The sequence below is a fragment of the Lichenostomus cassidix genome, unplaced genomic scaffold (genome assembly GCF_008360975.1).
Source record: "Lichenostomus cassidix isolate B80296 unplaced genomic scaffold, HeHo_3.0 HiC_scaffold_876, whole genome shotgun sequence".
Taxonomy (NCBI): Eukaryota; Metazoa; Chordata; class Aves; order Passeriformes; family Meliphagidae; genus Lichenostomus; species Lichenostomus cassidix.
This window is the reverse complement of record NW_028147966.1, coordinates 1-16,667: the sequence shown is the minus strand read 5'-3', so window position 1 is coordinate 16,667 and position 16,667 is coordinate 1.

Here is a 16,667-nt window from a genome sequence, read left to right as displayed (position 1 = left end):
ATTGACAAAATGACAAAAATGGAAAAAAATGACAAAAATGACAAAAATGACAAAAATGACAAAAAATGACAAAAATGACAAAAAATGGAGCTTTTTGAGGGTTTTTTTGGTTTTTCTCTTCCTTTTTTCCGCCTTGCTCTGCCCTCGGCGAAACTCGAGGAATTACTTGAATTTTTATTATTATTTTTTATGATTTTTTTTATATTATGATGATAATGATGATGATGATTATTCTATTTTATGCCCTAAATTAAAGCTTTGAATTTTTTTTTTTATTAATAATTTTTTATTTTGATGATTTTTAAATTGTTTTGGTGGTGAGAGAAAATCCAGCGAGTGAATTGTTTGGTGTGAAAAAGGAGTGAAAAATGAGAAAAAGGAAAAATGGAAAAAAGGGAAAAAATGGAAAAAGGGGAAAAAAGGAAAAAAGGAAAAAAGAAAATGGAAAAAGGAAAACAAAAAGGAAAATGGAAAAAGGGGGAAAAAGGAAAAATAATGGAAAATGGGAAAAAGGAAAAAGGAGAAAAAATGGAAAATGGGAAAAAAGGGAAAAAAAGAGAAAAAATGGAAAAAAAGGAGGAAAAAAAGGATAAAAAAATGGGAAAAATGGGAAAAAAAGGGGAAATATGGGAGAAAAATGGAAAAAGTGGAAAAAGTGGGAAAAATGGGAAAAAAGGAGAAAAAAGGAGAAAAAAGTGGAAAAATGGGAAAAAAGGGGAAAAATGGAAAAAAGTGGGAAAAACTGGAAAAAAGTGGGAAAAAAATGAAAAAAATGGAAAAAAATGGGAAAAAATGGAAAAAAAATGGAAAAAAGTGGGGAAAATGGAAAAAATGAGGAAAAAATGGAAAAAAATGGGAAAAAGTGGCAAAATATGGAAAAAGTGGGGAAAAAAGGGAAAATATGGAAAAAAGTGGGGAAAAAATGGGAAAAAATGGAAAAAATAATGGAAAAAATAATGGAAAAAAATGGGGAAAAAAGGGGAAAAAATGGGAAAATGGAAAAGAGTGGAAAATGGAAAGGGAAAAAGTGGAAAAAAGGGGAAAAATGGGAAAAAAGTGGAAAAAATGGAAAAAATGGAAAAAATGGAAAAAAATGGGAAAAAATGGAAAAAAATGGGAAAGAAAGGGGGAAAAAATGGAAAAATGGGAAAAAAGGGAAAAATGGAAAAGGAAAAAAAGGAAAGGGGAAAATGGGAAAAATGGAAAAAGTGGAAAATATGGAAAAAAGTGGGAAAAAATGGGAAAATGGAAAAATATGGAAAATATGGAAAAAAATGGGGAAAAAAGGGGAAAAAATGGGAAAAAATGGGGAAAAAATTGAAGAAAAATGGGGAAAAATGGGGAAAAATGGGGAAAAACCCGGAAAAAAGTGGAAAAAAAATGGAAAAAAGTGGGAAAAAAGGGAAAAAAAATGGGAAAAATTGGGAAAAAATGGATAAAAATGGGGGAAAAAAGGGAAAAAAATGGAAAAAGAGGAGGGCTGGAGTGGCTGGTGATGTCTTTGCAGTGTTTGGATGTTTTTTTTCCTGCTGTACCCCAAAATTTTGTGTCTTTTTCTCCTCGTCTCGCCCCTGAACTGTAACTCTTTGTTCTGTTCCGGATGATTGTAGAGAATCTGTAAATATTTCCTTTAAAAAAAAACAAAAGAAAAAAAAAAACCCGAAAAACCACAAAAAAAATGGAGAAAACAAGGAAAAAAAATGAGAAAAAAATGTGATTTCAGGTGTGTTTTGTTCTTTAAATTCCTCCCAGGTTTGGTGGTTTTAATTTGAATTTTTTTGTATTTTTTTGGTATTTTTTTGGAATTTTTTTTTAATTTTTTTTGGGTGTTTTCGGCGCGTTTTTGTGTTTCTGTAGGGAAAAAAGAAAAACCTGCTGAGCGAAGGGATTTGGAGTTTTAATTAATTGGTGTTAATTTATGGCTTCGGGAGGCTGAGAGGGGAGAAGAGAAATGGGGAAAAAAAAAGGGAAAAAAAAGATAAAAAAGATGGATGGAGGAGGTTTGGGGAGGTTGGGATGGAAATGAGGGAAAATGGGATGGAAGTGATCCGAGAAATTCACATTTTGGGGCCGCGGGGAGGAGGGGAGGGGAAGGGAATTGAGGGGGAAAAATGGAATTAAAGGGAAAAATTGGATTGAGGGAAAAATGGGAATTAAGGGAAAAATGGGAATAAAGGGGAAAAATGGGAATTGAGGGGAAAATGGAAATAAAGGGGAAAATGGGAATAATGGGAAAAAATGGAATTAAGGGAAAAAAATGGGAATTGAGGGGAAAAATGAGAATTAGGGAAAATGGAATTGAGGGGAAAATGGGAATAAAGGGAAAATGGAATTAATGGGAAAAAATGGGAATTGAGGGAAAATGGAATTGAGGGAAAAATGGAATTAATGGGAAAAATGGGAATTGAGGGGAAAATGGGAACTGAGGGGAAAATGGGAATTGAGGGGAAAATGGGGATGAGGGGAAAAAATGGGAAAAAAGGAAAAAATGGAAATAAAGGGAAAAATTGGAATTAAGGGAAAAAAATGGGAATAAAGGGAAAAATGGGAATAAAGGGGGAAATGGGAATTAGGGAAAATGGAATTAAGGGAAAAAATGGAATTAAGGGGAAAATGGAATAAAGGGAAAAATGGAAATTGAGGGAAAAAATGGAATTAAGGTAAAAATGGGAATTAAGGGGAAAAATTGAATTAATGGGAAAAATGGGAATTAAGGGAAAAAAGGAAATAAAGGAGAAAATGGGAATTGAGGGGAAAAATGGAATTAAGGGGGGAAAATGGGAATAAAGGAGAAAAATGAGAATAAAGGGAAAAAATGGGAATAAAGGGAAAAATGGGAATTAAGGGGAAATGGGAATTAAGGGAAAAATGGGAATAATGGGAAAATGGGAATTAGGGAAAAAATGGAATTGAGGGGAAAATGGAATTAAGGGGAAAAATGGGAATAAAGGGGGAAATGGAAATTAAGGGGAAAATGGGAATTGAGGGAAAAATGGGAATTAGGGAAAATGGCAATTAAGGGAAAAATGGAAATAATAAAGGGAAAAGTGGGAATTAAGGGGAAAAATGGAATGAAAGGGAAAAATGGAAATAAAAGGAAAAAAGGAAATTAAGGAGAAAAATGGGAATAAAGGGAAAATAAAGGGAAAAAATGGAAATAAAGGGAAACATGGAAATCAAGGGAAAATGGGAATTGAGGGGAAAAATGGAAATAATGGGAAAAATGGGAATTAAGGGAAAAATGGGAATAAAGGGAAAAATGGAAATGGGAAAAAATGGGAATAAAGGGAAAAATGGAATTAAGGGGAAAATTGAATTAATGGGAAAAATGGGAATTAAGGGAAAAAAGGAAATAAAGGAGAAAATGGGAATTAAGGGAAAAAATGGAATTAAGGTAAAAATGGGAATTAAGGGGAAAAAAGGAAATTAAGGGAAAAATGGGAATTAAGGGGAAAAATGGGAATAAAGGGAAGAAATGGGAATTAAGGGGAAAATGGAAATAATGGGAAAAAATGGAATTAAGGGAAAAAAAGGAAATAAAAGAGAAAATGGGAATAATGGGAAAAAATGGAAATAATGGGAAAAATGGGAATTTAGGAGAAAAGTGGGAATTAAGGAAAAAATGGGAATAAAGGGGGAAATGGAATTAAGGGAAAAATGGGAATAAAGGGAAAAATGGAATTAAGGGGGAAAATGGGAATAAGGAGAAAAATGGGAATAAAGGGAAAAATTGAATTAATGGGAAAAATGGAAAAAAAGGGAAAATAAGGGAAAAAAATGGGAATAAAGGGAAACATGGAAATCAAGGGGGAAATGGGAATTAAGGGAAAATGGGAATAAAGGGAAAAATGGAAATAATAAAGGGAAAAATGGGAATAAAGGGGAAAATGGGAATAAAGAGAAAAAATGGAAATTGGGAAAAATGGAAATTAAGGGGAAATAAAGGGGGAAAATGGGAATAAAGGGAAAATTGGAAATAAGGGAAAGTGGAAATAAAGGGGAAAATGGAAATAAAAGAATGGAGAGGTGGAAACTGAGGGTGGAAAGGGGAGAAAAATCGAGAGGAAAATTAGGAAAATAATAGATATCGAGAACTTCTCACATCTCCTGCTGCTTTTCTTTGCACTGAGAGGGGAAATGATGGAAAAAAACCCAAAAAACCCTTAAAAAACCCCCAAAAAACCCCAAAAAAAACCCCAAAAAATGGGAAAAGTCAAATCCCTTCCCCCTCAATTCCTTTTCTTTGCACTGCGAGGGGAAAATGATGGGAAAAAACCCTAAAAACCCAAAACCCCCAATAAATCAAAACCCCAAAACCCCCAAAACCTAAAAAACACCCAAAAACCCCCAAAAACCTAAAACCCTAAAAATCCCCAAAAAACTAAAAAAACCCCAAAAATCCCCAAAATCCCCAAAATACCTAAAAACCCCAAAACCCAAAAAAGGAAATTCCAACTTCCCCAACCCCATTTTTCCAGGAGGCAGAAAAGCAGAAAAATCAGGAAAATCCAGCAGAGAGAGTCGATGAATCCCCAAAAATTCAATTTATTTCCCTCCCAATTTTGCCCCCAAAATGTTTCCCAAAAAATCCCCCAAAAAAATCTGATTTTTATTTATTTTATTTTCCTTCCTTCGATGTGTTTCTTTGCTTTTTCCAGGAATTTTTGGGGTTTTTTGGGGGAAAAAACTGATTTTTTTCCTTTTCTTTCCATGATTTGCCTCTTGGCTTTTTCCTGGATTTTTTGGGGGATTTTTTGGTTGTTTTTTTCTGGAGAGAAAACTGATTTATTTTCCATTTTCCTCCCCCTGATTTATCTCCTTTTTTCCCAGAATTTTTTGAGGATTTTTTGGGGATTTTGGGATTTTGGGGATTTAGGATTGATTTGGGGATTTTTGTGAATTTTGGGGATTTTTTGGGGTTTTTGGGGTTTTTTTAGGGTTTTTTTAAAGTGTTTTTTGGGGGATTTTTGGGGTTTTTTGGGGTTTTTTAGGGGTTTTTTAAGGGTTTTTTTTGGGGTTGCAGCAACATCCCCAGCACGTGGCCAGGGAGGAAAATAATAAAATAAAATAAAATAAAAAGGAAATAAAATAAAATAATAAAATATAATAGAATAAAATAAAATAAAAATAATCCCCATTTTTTACGACCTGCAGGAAAATATAAAATAAAATAAAATAAAATAAAATAAAATAAAATAAAACATAAAATAAAATAAAAATCCTCATTTTTTACCATCAGCAGGAAAATAAAATAAAATAAAATAAAACATAAAATAAAATAAAAATCCTCATTTTTTACCATCAGCAGGAAAATAAAATAAAATATAAAATATAAAATATAAAATATAAAATATAAAATATAAAATATAAAATATAAATATAAAATACAAAATATAAAATAAAATAAAAATCCCACAAAACCCATTAAGGAGCTCTCAGGGTCTGGAAAAGGATTTATTTTTCAGATTTATGACCCAAAAAGAAATTAAGATTAAAGAGGGAAGAGGTTGGGATTTTCCTCCAGGATTTATTTTCGGGGAAATCCTCATTTTTATTGCGTTTATTTCAGGAATTCTTTGCGATTTTTTTTTAGGGGAAAATCCACTTTGTCATCATATTTATTCGGATTATTTTTAGGGATTTTATTGGGATTTTTATAGGGATTTTTTTAGGGATTTTATAAGGATTTTATAGGGATTTTCATTGGGATTTTATTAGGATTTTATAAGGATTTTATTGGGATTTTTTAGGGATTTTTTTAGGGATTTTATAGGGATTTTTTTCAGGGATTTTATAGGGATTTTCTAGGGATTTTATTGGGATTTTCATTGTGATTTTATTTGGCATTTTTACGAGGATTTTTATGGGGATTTTTACGAGGATTTTTATTTTATGAGGATTTTTATTTTATGAGGATTTTTATTTTATGAGGATTTTTATTTTATGAGGATTTTTATTCGATTAGGATTTTATTAGGATTTTTATTAGGATTTTATGAGGATTTTTATGAGGATTTTTATGAGGATTTTTATTAGGATTTTATGAGGATTTTTATTAGGATTTTTATTAGGATTTTAATTAGGATTTTATTAGGATTTTATTAGGATTTTATTAGGATTTTATTAGGATTTTTATTAGGATTTTATTAGGATTTTTATTAGGATTTTACTAGGACTTTATTAGGATTTTTATTGGGATTTTATTAGGATTTTTATTGGGATTTCCCCTCCATCCCTCCCCGAACACAGCCCAACCCCAGAGGGGATTTTCCTCCTTCCCATTAATTAATTCATCCTCGTTAATTAACTCCTCCAGACCCCAAATCCCCTGCGGGGCTTTTGCAGCTTTTAGGGCCAAAAGGTTTCATTGTGACCCCAAATCCCATTTCCCTAATCCCAAACCTCTCCTTTTGGGGTCAAATGAGATCTTTTAGGGCCACCTGAGGCCTTTTGGGGTTTTCTGAGTCCTTTAGGGTTTCCAGAGCCCTTTTGGGGATTTCCAGAGTCCTTTTGGGGTTTCCTGAGTGCTTTTGGGGTTTTCTGAGTGCTTTTGGGATTTCCAGAGCCCTTTTGGGGTTTCCTGAGTGCTTTTGGGGTTTTCTGAGTCCTTTAGGATTTCCTGAGTCCCTTTAGGGTTTCCTGAATCCCTTTTAGGGTCTTCTGAGCCCTTTTGGGGTCACCCGAACTCTTTTGGGGTTTCCAGAGTCCTTTTAGGATTTTCAGAGTCCTTTTGGGGTTTCCTGAGTCCTTTCGGGGCTTCCTGAGGCCTTTTAGGATTTCCAGAGTCCTTTTGGGGTCACCTGAGTGCTTTTAGGGTCACCTGAGTCCTTTTGGGGTTTCCTGAGTCCTTTCGGGGCTTCCTGAGGCCTTTTAGGATTTTCAGAGTCCCTTTTAGGGTCTCCTGAACCCTTTTGGGGTCAGCTGTGCCCTTTTAGGATTTCCTGAGTCCTTTTAGGATTTCCAGAATCCTTTTGGGGTTTCCTGAGTCCCTTTAGGGTTTCCTGAGTCCCTTTTAGGGTCTTCTGAGCCCTTTTGGGGTCACCTGAACTCTTTTGGGGTTTTCAGAGTCCTTTTGGGGTTTCCAGAGTCCTTTTAGGATTTCCAGAGTCCCTTTAGGGTCTCCCGAACCCTTTTGGGGTCAGCTGTGCCCTTTTAGGATTTCCAGAGTCCTTTTAGGATTTCCAGAGTCCTTTTGGGGTTTCCTGAGGCCTTTTGGGGTTTTCTGAGTCCCTTTAGGGTTTCCTGAGTCCCTTTTAGGGTCTTCTGAGCCCTTTTGAGGTCAGCTGAGCTCTTTTGGGGTTTTCAGAGTCCTTTTGGGGTTTCCAGAGTCCTTTTAGGATTTTCAGAGTCCCTTTAGGGTCTCCTGAACCCTTTTGGGGTCAGCTGAGCTCTTTTGGGGTTTTCAGAGTCCTTTTGGGGCTTCCTGAGGCCTTTTGGGGCTTCCTGAGTCCCTTTTAGGGTCTCCTGAACCTTTTTAGGGTTTTCAGAGTCCTTTTGGGGTGTCCTGAACCCTTTTGGGACTGGCTGAGGCCTTTTAGGGTTTCCTGAGTCCTTTTGGGGTCTCCTGAACCCTTTTAGGGTTTTCTGAATCCTTTTGGGGTTTCCTGAGTCCCTTTAAGGTCTCCTGAACCCTTTTGGGGTTTCCACAGTCCTTTTAGGGCCAGCAGACCCCACTTAGGGCCGTCTGAACCATTTCAGGGCAGCCAGAACTCTCTCAGGGCAGCCAGAAACCTTTCAGGGTCGTCTGAAGCCTTTCAGGGTCGTCTGAAGCCTTTTAGGGTCGTCTGAAGCCTTTCAGGGCCGCCAGACTGCATTGAGAGCAGCCAGACCCCTTTTAGGGCAGTCTGATCCCTTTTAGGGCCTCCAGACCCCGTTTTAGGGCCCCCAGACTGCACTTAGGGCCCCCAGACCCCATTTAGGGCCGTCTGCTCCCTTTTAGGGCCTCCAGACTGCATTTAGGGCCGTCTGATTCCATTTAGGGCCGTCTGATCCCATTTAGGGCCGTCTGCTGCCATTTAGGGTCTGCAGAGGCTTTTAGGGCCGTCTGACCCCATTTGGGGTCTGCAGAGGCTTTTAGGGCCGTCTGACCCCATTTAGGGTCTGCAGAGGCTTTTAGGGCCGTCTGACCCCATTTGGGGTCTGCAGAGGCTTTTAGGGCCGTCTGACCCCATTTGGGGTCGGCAGCTTTGTGCTGCTGAGGCTCCGAGCTGTGTGGGGTGAGGGAGGGCAGTGGGGTCACGGGCAAGGGGAGAGCCCAGGGAACCTACAGCTGACCCCAGAGCCGAGCCTAGAGTGAACCCCATAGCAATCCTATAGCCAAACCCATAGTCAAACCCACAGCCAGCCCTATAGCCGATCCTATAGCCGATCCTATAACAATCCTATAGCCAAACCCATAGCCAAACCCATAGCCAGCCCTATAGCCGATCCTATAGCCGATCCTATAACAATCTTATAGCCAAACCCATAGCCATTCCTATAGCCAGTCTGATAGACATTCCTATAGCTGATCCTATAGCCAGTCCCATAGCCAAACCCATAGCCAGCCTTATAGCCGATCCTATAGCCAGCCCCATGGCAATCCTATAGCCAACCCCATAACAACCCCCATAGCCAATCCTATAGCCAATCCTAAAGCCAATCCTATAATGAACCCCATAGCAACCCCATAGCCAGCCCTATAGCCAAACCCATAACAATCCTATAGCCAGCCCCATAACAACCCCATAGCCAACCCTATACCAACCCTATAGCCATTCCTATAATAAGCCCCATAGCCAACCCTATAGCCAACCCTATAGTCAATCCTATAGCCAGCCCCATAACAATCCTATAGCCAATCCTATAGCCAATCCTATAGCCAGTCTGATAGCCATTCCTATAGCCGATCCTATAGCCAGTCCCATAACAATCCCATAGCCAACTCCATAGCCATTCCTATAGCAAATCCCACAACCAGCCCCATAGCCAACCCTGTAGCAAATCCAACCCCATAACCAACCCTATATCCAATCCTATAATGAACCCCATAGCCAACCCCATAGCCAACCCTATATCCAAAAAATCCAACCTCATAACCAACCCTATAAATAATCCAATAACCAGCCAATCCAACCCCAAAACCAGCCCTGTAGCCAATCCAACCCCATAACCAACCCTATAACAAACCCCATAGTCAGTCCCATAGCCAACCCTATAGCCAAAAAATCCAACCCCATAACCAACCAGTCCAACCCCATAATGAACCCCATAGCCAACCCCATAGCCAATCCCATAACAACCCCATAGCCAACCCTATAACTAGCCAATCCAGCCCCAAAACCAGCCCCAAAAAAAGCGAAAAAAACCCCAAAATGAGGAGAAAAATAATAAAAAAATCCCAAAACGGCAACAAACCCGAAGAACATACTAAAATGATTACAAAAGTAACGCAAAAAACAGGAAAAAAAAATCAGAAATAAATCAGAAATAAAACGGAAATAAATCAGAAATAAATCAGAAAAAATCAGGAAAAAAAATCAGAAATAAAACAGAAAAACCAGAAAAAAAATCAGAAATAAAATCAGAAATAAATCAGAAAAAAATCGTGAATAAACCAGAAATAAATCAGAAATAAATAGGAAATAAATCAGAAATAAATATGAAATAAATCAAAAATAAATCAGAAATAAACCAGAAAAAACAGAAAAAAATCAGGAAAAAAATTCAGAAACAAATCATTAATAAAACAGAAAAAAATCATAAATAAATCAGGAAAAAATCAGAAATAAACCAGAAAAGAATCAGAAATAAAACAGAAATAAACCAGAAAAAACAGGAAAAAATCAGAATGAAATCACCAAAAAAATCCGAAATAACCCAGAAAAAAACAGGGAAAAATTCAGAAATAACCCAGAAATAACCCAGAAATAACCCAGAAAAAAATCGTAAATAATTCAGAAATAACCCAGAAATAAATCATAAATAAATCAGAAAAAAATCAGAAATAAACCCAGAAAAAAACAGGGAAAAAAAAAACCAGAAAAAACCCAGAAATAAATCAGAAATAAATCAGAAATAAATCAGAAATAAATCAGAAATAAATCAGAAATAACCCAGAAAAACCAGAAAAAAACCAGAAAAAGCCAGAAAAAAATCAGAAAAAACCCAGAAATAAATAAGAAAAAAATCAGAAAGAAATCAGAAAAAAAACCCAGAAAAAAATCAGAAACAAATCAGAAATAAATCAGAAATAAATCAGAAACAAATCAGAAATAAATCAGAAATCACCCAGAAAAACCAGAAAAAAAATCAGAAATAAATCAGAAAAAAATCAGAAAAAACCCAGAAATAAATAAGAAAAAAAAAAATCAGAAAGAAATCAGAAAAAAACCCCAGAAATAAATAAGAAAAAAATCAGAAAGAAATCAGAAAAAAACCCCAGAAAAAAATCAGAAATAAATCAGAAATAAATCAGAAATAAATCACAAATAAATCATAAATAAATCACAAAAAAATCAGAAATAAATCACAAATAAATCACAAAAAAATCAGAAATAACCCAGAAAAATCAGAAAAAAATCAGAAATAAATCAGAAACAACCCAGCAATAAATCCGATTTTTCCCAAATTCCCCCAGTTCTCTTTTCGGGTTTTTTTTCTCCATTTCTTCCCCAAAAAATGGGAATTTTTGGGATTTTTTTCTCGCTGCCATCTGGCGCTGCTGCAGCCGCGGGTTGAGCAGCCTTTGTGTGAAGTGAGAGAAAAAATGGGGAAAAAATCCCAAAAAACGGCGGAATTGGGAAAAAAAATCCTAAAAACCCTAAAGGCTAAAATCCCGAATTTTCTCCCCAAATCCGAGTTGAGATTTGGGATTTTTTTATAATTTTTTTTTTTTTTTTTTAAATTTTTTGGCTCGGAGAGAGGAAAAAATCCATAATAAATCCACAGAAAAATCCACAAAAAAATCCCCAAAAAACTGCAGATTGGGAAAAAAAATCCTAAAACCCCTAAAGGCTAAAATCCCGAATTTTCTCCCCAAATCCGAGGTGAGATTTGGGATTTTTTGGTAATAAATTTTTTATTTTTTGGGGTTTTTTGGGGTTTTTTTTCTGTTCGGAGAGAGACAAAGAGGAAAAAATCCATAATAAATCCACCGAAAAATCCCCAAAAAACTGCAGAATTGGGAAAAAATATCCTAAAAACCCTAAAGGCTAAAATCCCGAATTTTCTCCCCAAATTCTGAGGTGAGATTTGGGATTTTTTGGTAATTATTTGGGGTTTTTTTTGGTCCGGAGAGAGAGAAAGAGAGGAAAAAATCCACAATAAATCCGCAGAAAAATGCACAAAAAGAATCCCTAAAAAACTGCAGAATTGGGAAAAAATCCTAAAAACCCTAAAGGCTAAAATCCCGAATTTTCTCCCCAAATCCGAGGTGAGATTTGGGATTTTTTGGTAATTATTTGGGTTTTTTTTAAAATTTTTTGGCTCGGAGAGAGGAAAAAATCCACAATAAATCCACAAAAAAATCCACAAAAAAATCCCCAAAAACCGGCAGAATTGGGAAAAAAAATCCTCAAAACCCTAAAGGCTAAAATCCCAAATTTTCTCCCCAAATCCGAGGTGAGATTTGGGATTTTTTGGTAATTATTTCTTTATTTTTTCGATTTTTTGGAGGTTTTTTTGGCTCGGAGAAAGAGGAAAAAATCCGCAATAAATCCACAGAAAAATCCCCAAAAAACTGCAGAATTGGGAAAAAATATCCTAAAAACCCTAAAGGCTAAAATCCCGAATTTTCTCCCCAAATCCGAGGTGAGATTTGGGATTTTTTGGTAATTATTTGGGGTTTTTTAAAAATTTTTTGGCTCGGAGAGAGGAAAAAATCCACAATAAATCCACAATAAATCCACAAAAAAATCCCCAAAAACCGGCAGAATTGGGAAAAAAATATCCTAAAAACCCTAAAGGCTAAAATCCCGAATTTTCTCCCCAAATCTCGAGGTGAGATTTGGGATTTTTTGGTAATTATTTCTTTATTTTTTCGATTTTTTGGGGGTTTTTTCGGCCATGAGAGAGACAGAGAGAGGAAAAAATCCACAATAAATCCACAAAAAAATCCCCAAAAAACTGCAGAATTGGGAAAAAATATCCTAAAAACCCTAAAGGCTAAAATCCCGAATTTTCTCCCCAAATCCGAGGTGAGATTTGGGATTTTTTGGTAATAAAATTTTTATTTTTTGGGGTTTTTTTGGGTTTTTTGCTGTTCGGAGAGAGACAGAGAGAGGAAAAAAATCCACAATAAATCCACAAAAAAATCCCCAAAAAACTGCAGAATTGGGAAAAAAATTCCTAAAAACTCTAAAGGTTAAAATCCCAAATTTTCTCCCAAAATCCCGCGGTGAGAATTTGGATTTTTTTGTAATTATTTGGGTTTTTTTCGGTCCGGAGAGAGAGAAAGGGGAAAAAATCCACAATAAATCCACAAAAAAATCCCCAAAAAACTGCAGAATTGGGGAAAAAAAATCCTAAAAACCCTAAAGGCTAAAATCCCGAATTTTCTCCCCAAATCCGAGGTGAGATTTGGGATTTTTTTGTAATAAATTTTTTATTTTTTGGGGTTTTTTTCTGTTCGGAGAGAGACAGAGAGGAAAAAATCCACAATAAATCCACAAAAAAATCCCCAAAAAACTGCAGAATTGGGAAAAAAATCCTAAAAACCCTAAAGGCTAAAATCCCGAATTTTCTCCCCAAATCCGAGGTGGGATTTGGGATTTTGGTGGGGTTCTTTTACAGAGGAAAGAGAGGAAAAATTCCACAATAAACCGCAGAAACCACAAAAATCCCCAAAACTGCAGGATTGGGAAAAAAAATCCTAAAAACCTTAAAGGCTAAAATCCCAAATTTTCTCCCCAAATCCGAGTTGAGATTTGGGATTTTTTTGTAATTTTTTGGGGTTTTTTCTGTCCGGAGAGAGAGAAAGAGAGGAAAAAATCCACAATAAATCCACAAAAAATCAAAAACTGCAGAATTGGAAAAAAATCCTAAACCCTAAAGGCTAAAATCCCGAACTTTTCTCCCAAATCCGAGGTGGGATTTGGGATTTTTTTATAATTATTTCTTTATTTTTGGGGTTTTTTTTCTTCGGTCCGGAGAGGGAGAGAAGGGAAAAAATTCATAATAAATCCACAATAAATCCACAAAAATCCCATAAAAAACCTACAAAAAATCCACAAAAATCACACCAAAAAACCCACAAAAAATAGAAATAAAAAGATTTTTTGGGGGGGAAAAATAAAGAAAAAATCACCCAAAAATGGAAATAATTGGGTTTTTTAAAGGGGAAAAAAAAATCCACAAAAAATAGAAATACACAATAAAATCCCGGTGGGATTTTTTATGGGAAAATCCGCAAAAAATAGAAATAAAGAGGTTTTTAGGGGGAAAAATCCTCAAGAAAATGGAAATAAAGAGGTTTTTAGGGGAAAAAAATCCACCAAAAATGGAAATAAAGAGGTTTTTTTGGTGGAAAAAGCCACAAAAAATAGGAATAAAAAGGTTTTTAGGGGAAAAATACACAAAAAATGGAAATGAAGAGGTTTTTAGGGGAAAAAATCCACAAAAAATGGAAACAAAGAGGTTTTTTGGGTGGAAAAATCCGCAAAAAATAGGAATAAAAAGGTTTCTAGGGGAAAAAATCCACCAAAAATGGAAATAAAGAGGTTTTTAGGGGGAAAAATCCACAAAAAATGGAAATAAAGATGTTTTTTGGGTGGAAAAATCCACAAAAAATAGGAATATATTATTCCCGAATGGGTTTTTTGGGGTAAAAAATATCTTTAAAAAAATATCAATACAGCGATGAGGAATGAGAATTTTTTGGGTTTTTATTTGGGTTTTTTTGGGGTTTTTGGGGTCTTTTTTGGGTTTTTTTGGGGGATTTTTTTGGGGTTTTTTTGGGTTTTTTTGTGGATTTCGTTGTTTTCATTGGGGGGTTTTTTGGGGGATTTTTTTGGGGATTTTTTGGGAGATTTTTTGGGAGAATTTTTGGGTCTGTTTTGGGGATTTTTTTGGGATTTTTTGGGGGATTTTTTGGGATTTTTTTTGGATTTTTCCTGCGCGGTGGGAGCGATTTACCTCCTTTTGTCTCAAACACAAAAATATCAATAGGGCGATGGAAAATGAGATTTTTTGGGGTTTTTGGGGGGTTTTCTTTGGATTTATTTGTGATTTCTTTGCGGAGTTTTTGTGGATCTTTTTGGGGATTTTTTGTGGATTTTTGGGGGTATTTTGGGGATTTTTTGGGGTTTTCTGGGGATTTTCCTGGGATTTCTCCAGCCATTTCCCTCCCTTTGTCCCGAGCACAAAAATATCAATACTGCGATGCAAAATGAGATTTTTTGGGAGATTTTTTAGTTATTTTTTGTGGATTTGTTGTGATTTCTTTGCGGATTTTTTGTGGATTTTTGGGAGATTTTTTGGGGTATTTTGGGGATATTTTGGAGATTTTTTGGGGATTTTTTCGGGATTTTTTGGGGGATTTTCCTGGGATTTTTCCAGCCATTTCCCTCCCTTTGTCCCGAACACAAAAATATCAATACAGAGATGCAAAATGAGATTTTTGGGGATTTTTTTGTGATTTCTTTGCGGATTTTTTATGGATTTTTTGGGGGATTTTTTGGGGATTTTTTGGGGGATTTTTAAAAGATTTTGGGGGTATTTTTGGGGTTTTTTTGGGCGATTTTTGAGGGATTTTTTCAGCCATTTCCCTCCCTTTGTCCCGAACACAAACATATCAATACTGCGATGCAACATGAGATTTTTTTTGGTGTTTTTTGTGATTTTTGGTGGATTTTTGGGGGATTTTTTGGGGATTTTTCTGGGATTTTTGGGGATATTTTTGGAGGTATTTTTAGGATTTTTTGTGCATTTTTTGGGAATTTTTTTGGGGATTTTTTGAGGATTTCTCCAGCCATTTCCCTCCCTTTGTCCCGAGCACAAAAATATCAATACTGCGATGAAAAATGAGATTTTTTTGGGATTTTTCTGTTATTTTTTGGGGTATTTTTTTGGATATTTTTGGGAATTTGGGGGATTTTTTGGGTGTGTTTTTAGGGTTTTTTTGGGAGATTTTTAGGAATTTTTGGGGATTTTTTGGGGATTTTTTTGGGGATTTTTGGGAGATTTCTCCAGCCATTTCCCTCCCTTTGTCCCGAACACAAACATATCAATACTGCGATGCAAAATGAGATTTTTTGGGAGATTTTTTAGTTATTTTTTGTGGATTTGTTGTGCATTCTTTGCGGATTTTTTGTGGATTTTTTGTGGATTTATTTCGGATTTTTGGGGGGATTTTTTTAGGATTTTTTGGGGATTTTTTGGGGGGATTTTCCTGGGATTTTTCCAGCCATTTCCCTCCCTTTGTCCCGAACACAAACATATCAATACTGCGATGAAAAATGAGATTTTTTGGGGGATTTTTCTGTTATTTTTTGGGGTATTTTTTGGATATTTTTGGGAATTTTGGGGGATTTTTTGGGGGGATTTTTAGGGGGTTTGGGAGGTTTTTTTGGGTATTTTTAGGATTTTTTGGGAATTTTTTTAGGGGATTTTTGGGAGGATTTCTCCAGCCATTTCCCTCCCTTTGTCCCGAACACAAACATATCAATTCGGAGATGCAAAATGAAATTTTTTTGGAGATTTTTTTGTGATTTCTTTGTGGATTTTTATGGATTTTTGGGGGATTTTTTTGGGATTTTTGGGGCTTTTTTGTGGATTTTGGAGGGTATTTTGGGGATTTTTTTAGGGGATTTTTCTGGGATTTCTCCAGCCATTTCGCTCCCTTTGTCCCGAACACAAAAATATCAATGCGGCAATGAAAAATGAGATTTTTTTGGGTGTTTTTTGTGATTTTTGGTGGATTTTTAATGGATTTTTTGTGGATTTTTGGGGGATTTTTTTTGGGATTTTTTGGGGTATTTTGGGGATTTTTTGGGGGGGATTTTTAAAAGATTTTTGGGGATTTTTTGGGGATTTTTTTAGGGGATTTTTTGAGGATTTCTCCAGCCATTTCCCTTCCTTTGTCCCGAACACAAACATATCAATTCGGCGATGCAAAATCAGATTTTTTTTTTTTTGTGTTTTTTGTGATTTTTGGGGATTTTTTTGGGATTTTTAGGAGATTTTTGGTGGGGATTTTTCTGGGATTTTTGGGGATTATTTTGGGGGTATTTTTAGGATTTTTTGGTGCATTTTTTTAGGATTTTTTAGGGGATTTTTGGAGGATTTCTCCAGCCATTTCCCTCCCTTTGTCCCGAACACAAACATATCAATACTGCGATGCAAAATGAGATTTTTTTTTTATTTTTTGTGGACTTTTTGGGAGATTTTCTTGTGGATTTTTGAGTATTTTGGATATTTTGGGATTTCTTTGGGGATTCTCGAGGGATTTTTTTTTATTTTTTGGGGTATTTTGTGGATTTTGGGGATTTTAGGGAATTTTCTGGGATTTCTCCAGCCATTTCCCTCCCTTTGTCCCGAACACAAAAATACCAATACGGCGATGAAAAATGAGATTTTTTTTTTGGTATTTTTTGTGATTTTTGGTGGATTTTTTGGGGATTTTGGGGGGATTTTTGTGGGATTTTTTGGGGCTTTTTTTGTGGATTTTTGGGGTATTTTGGGGATTATTTT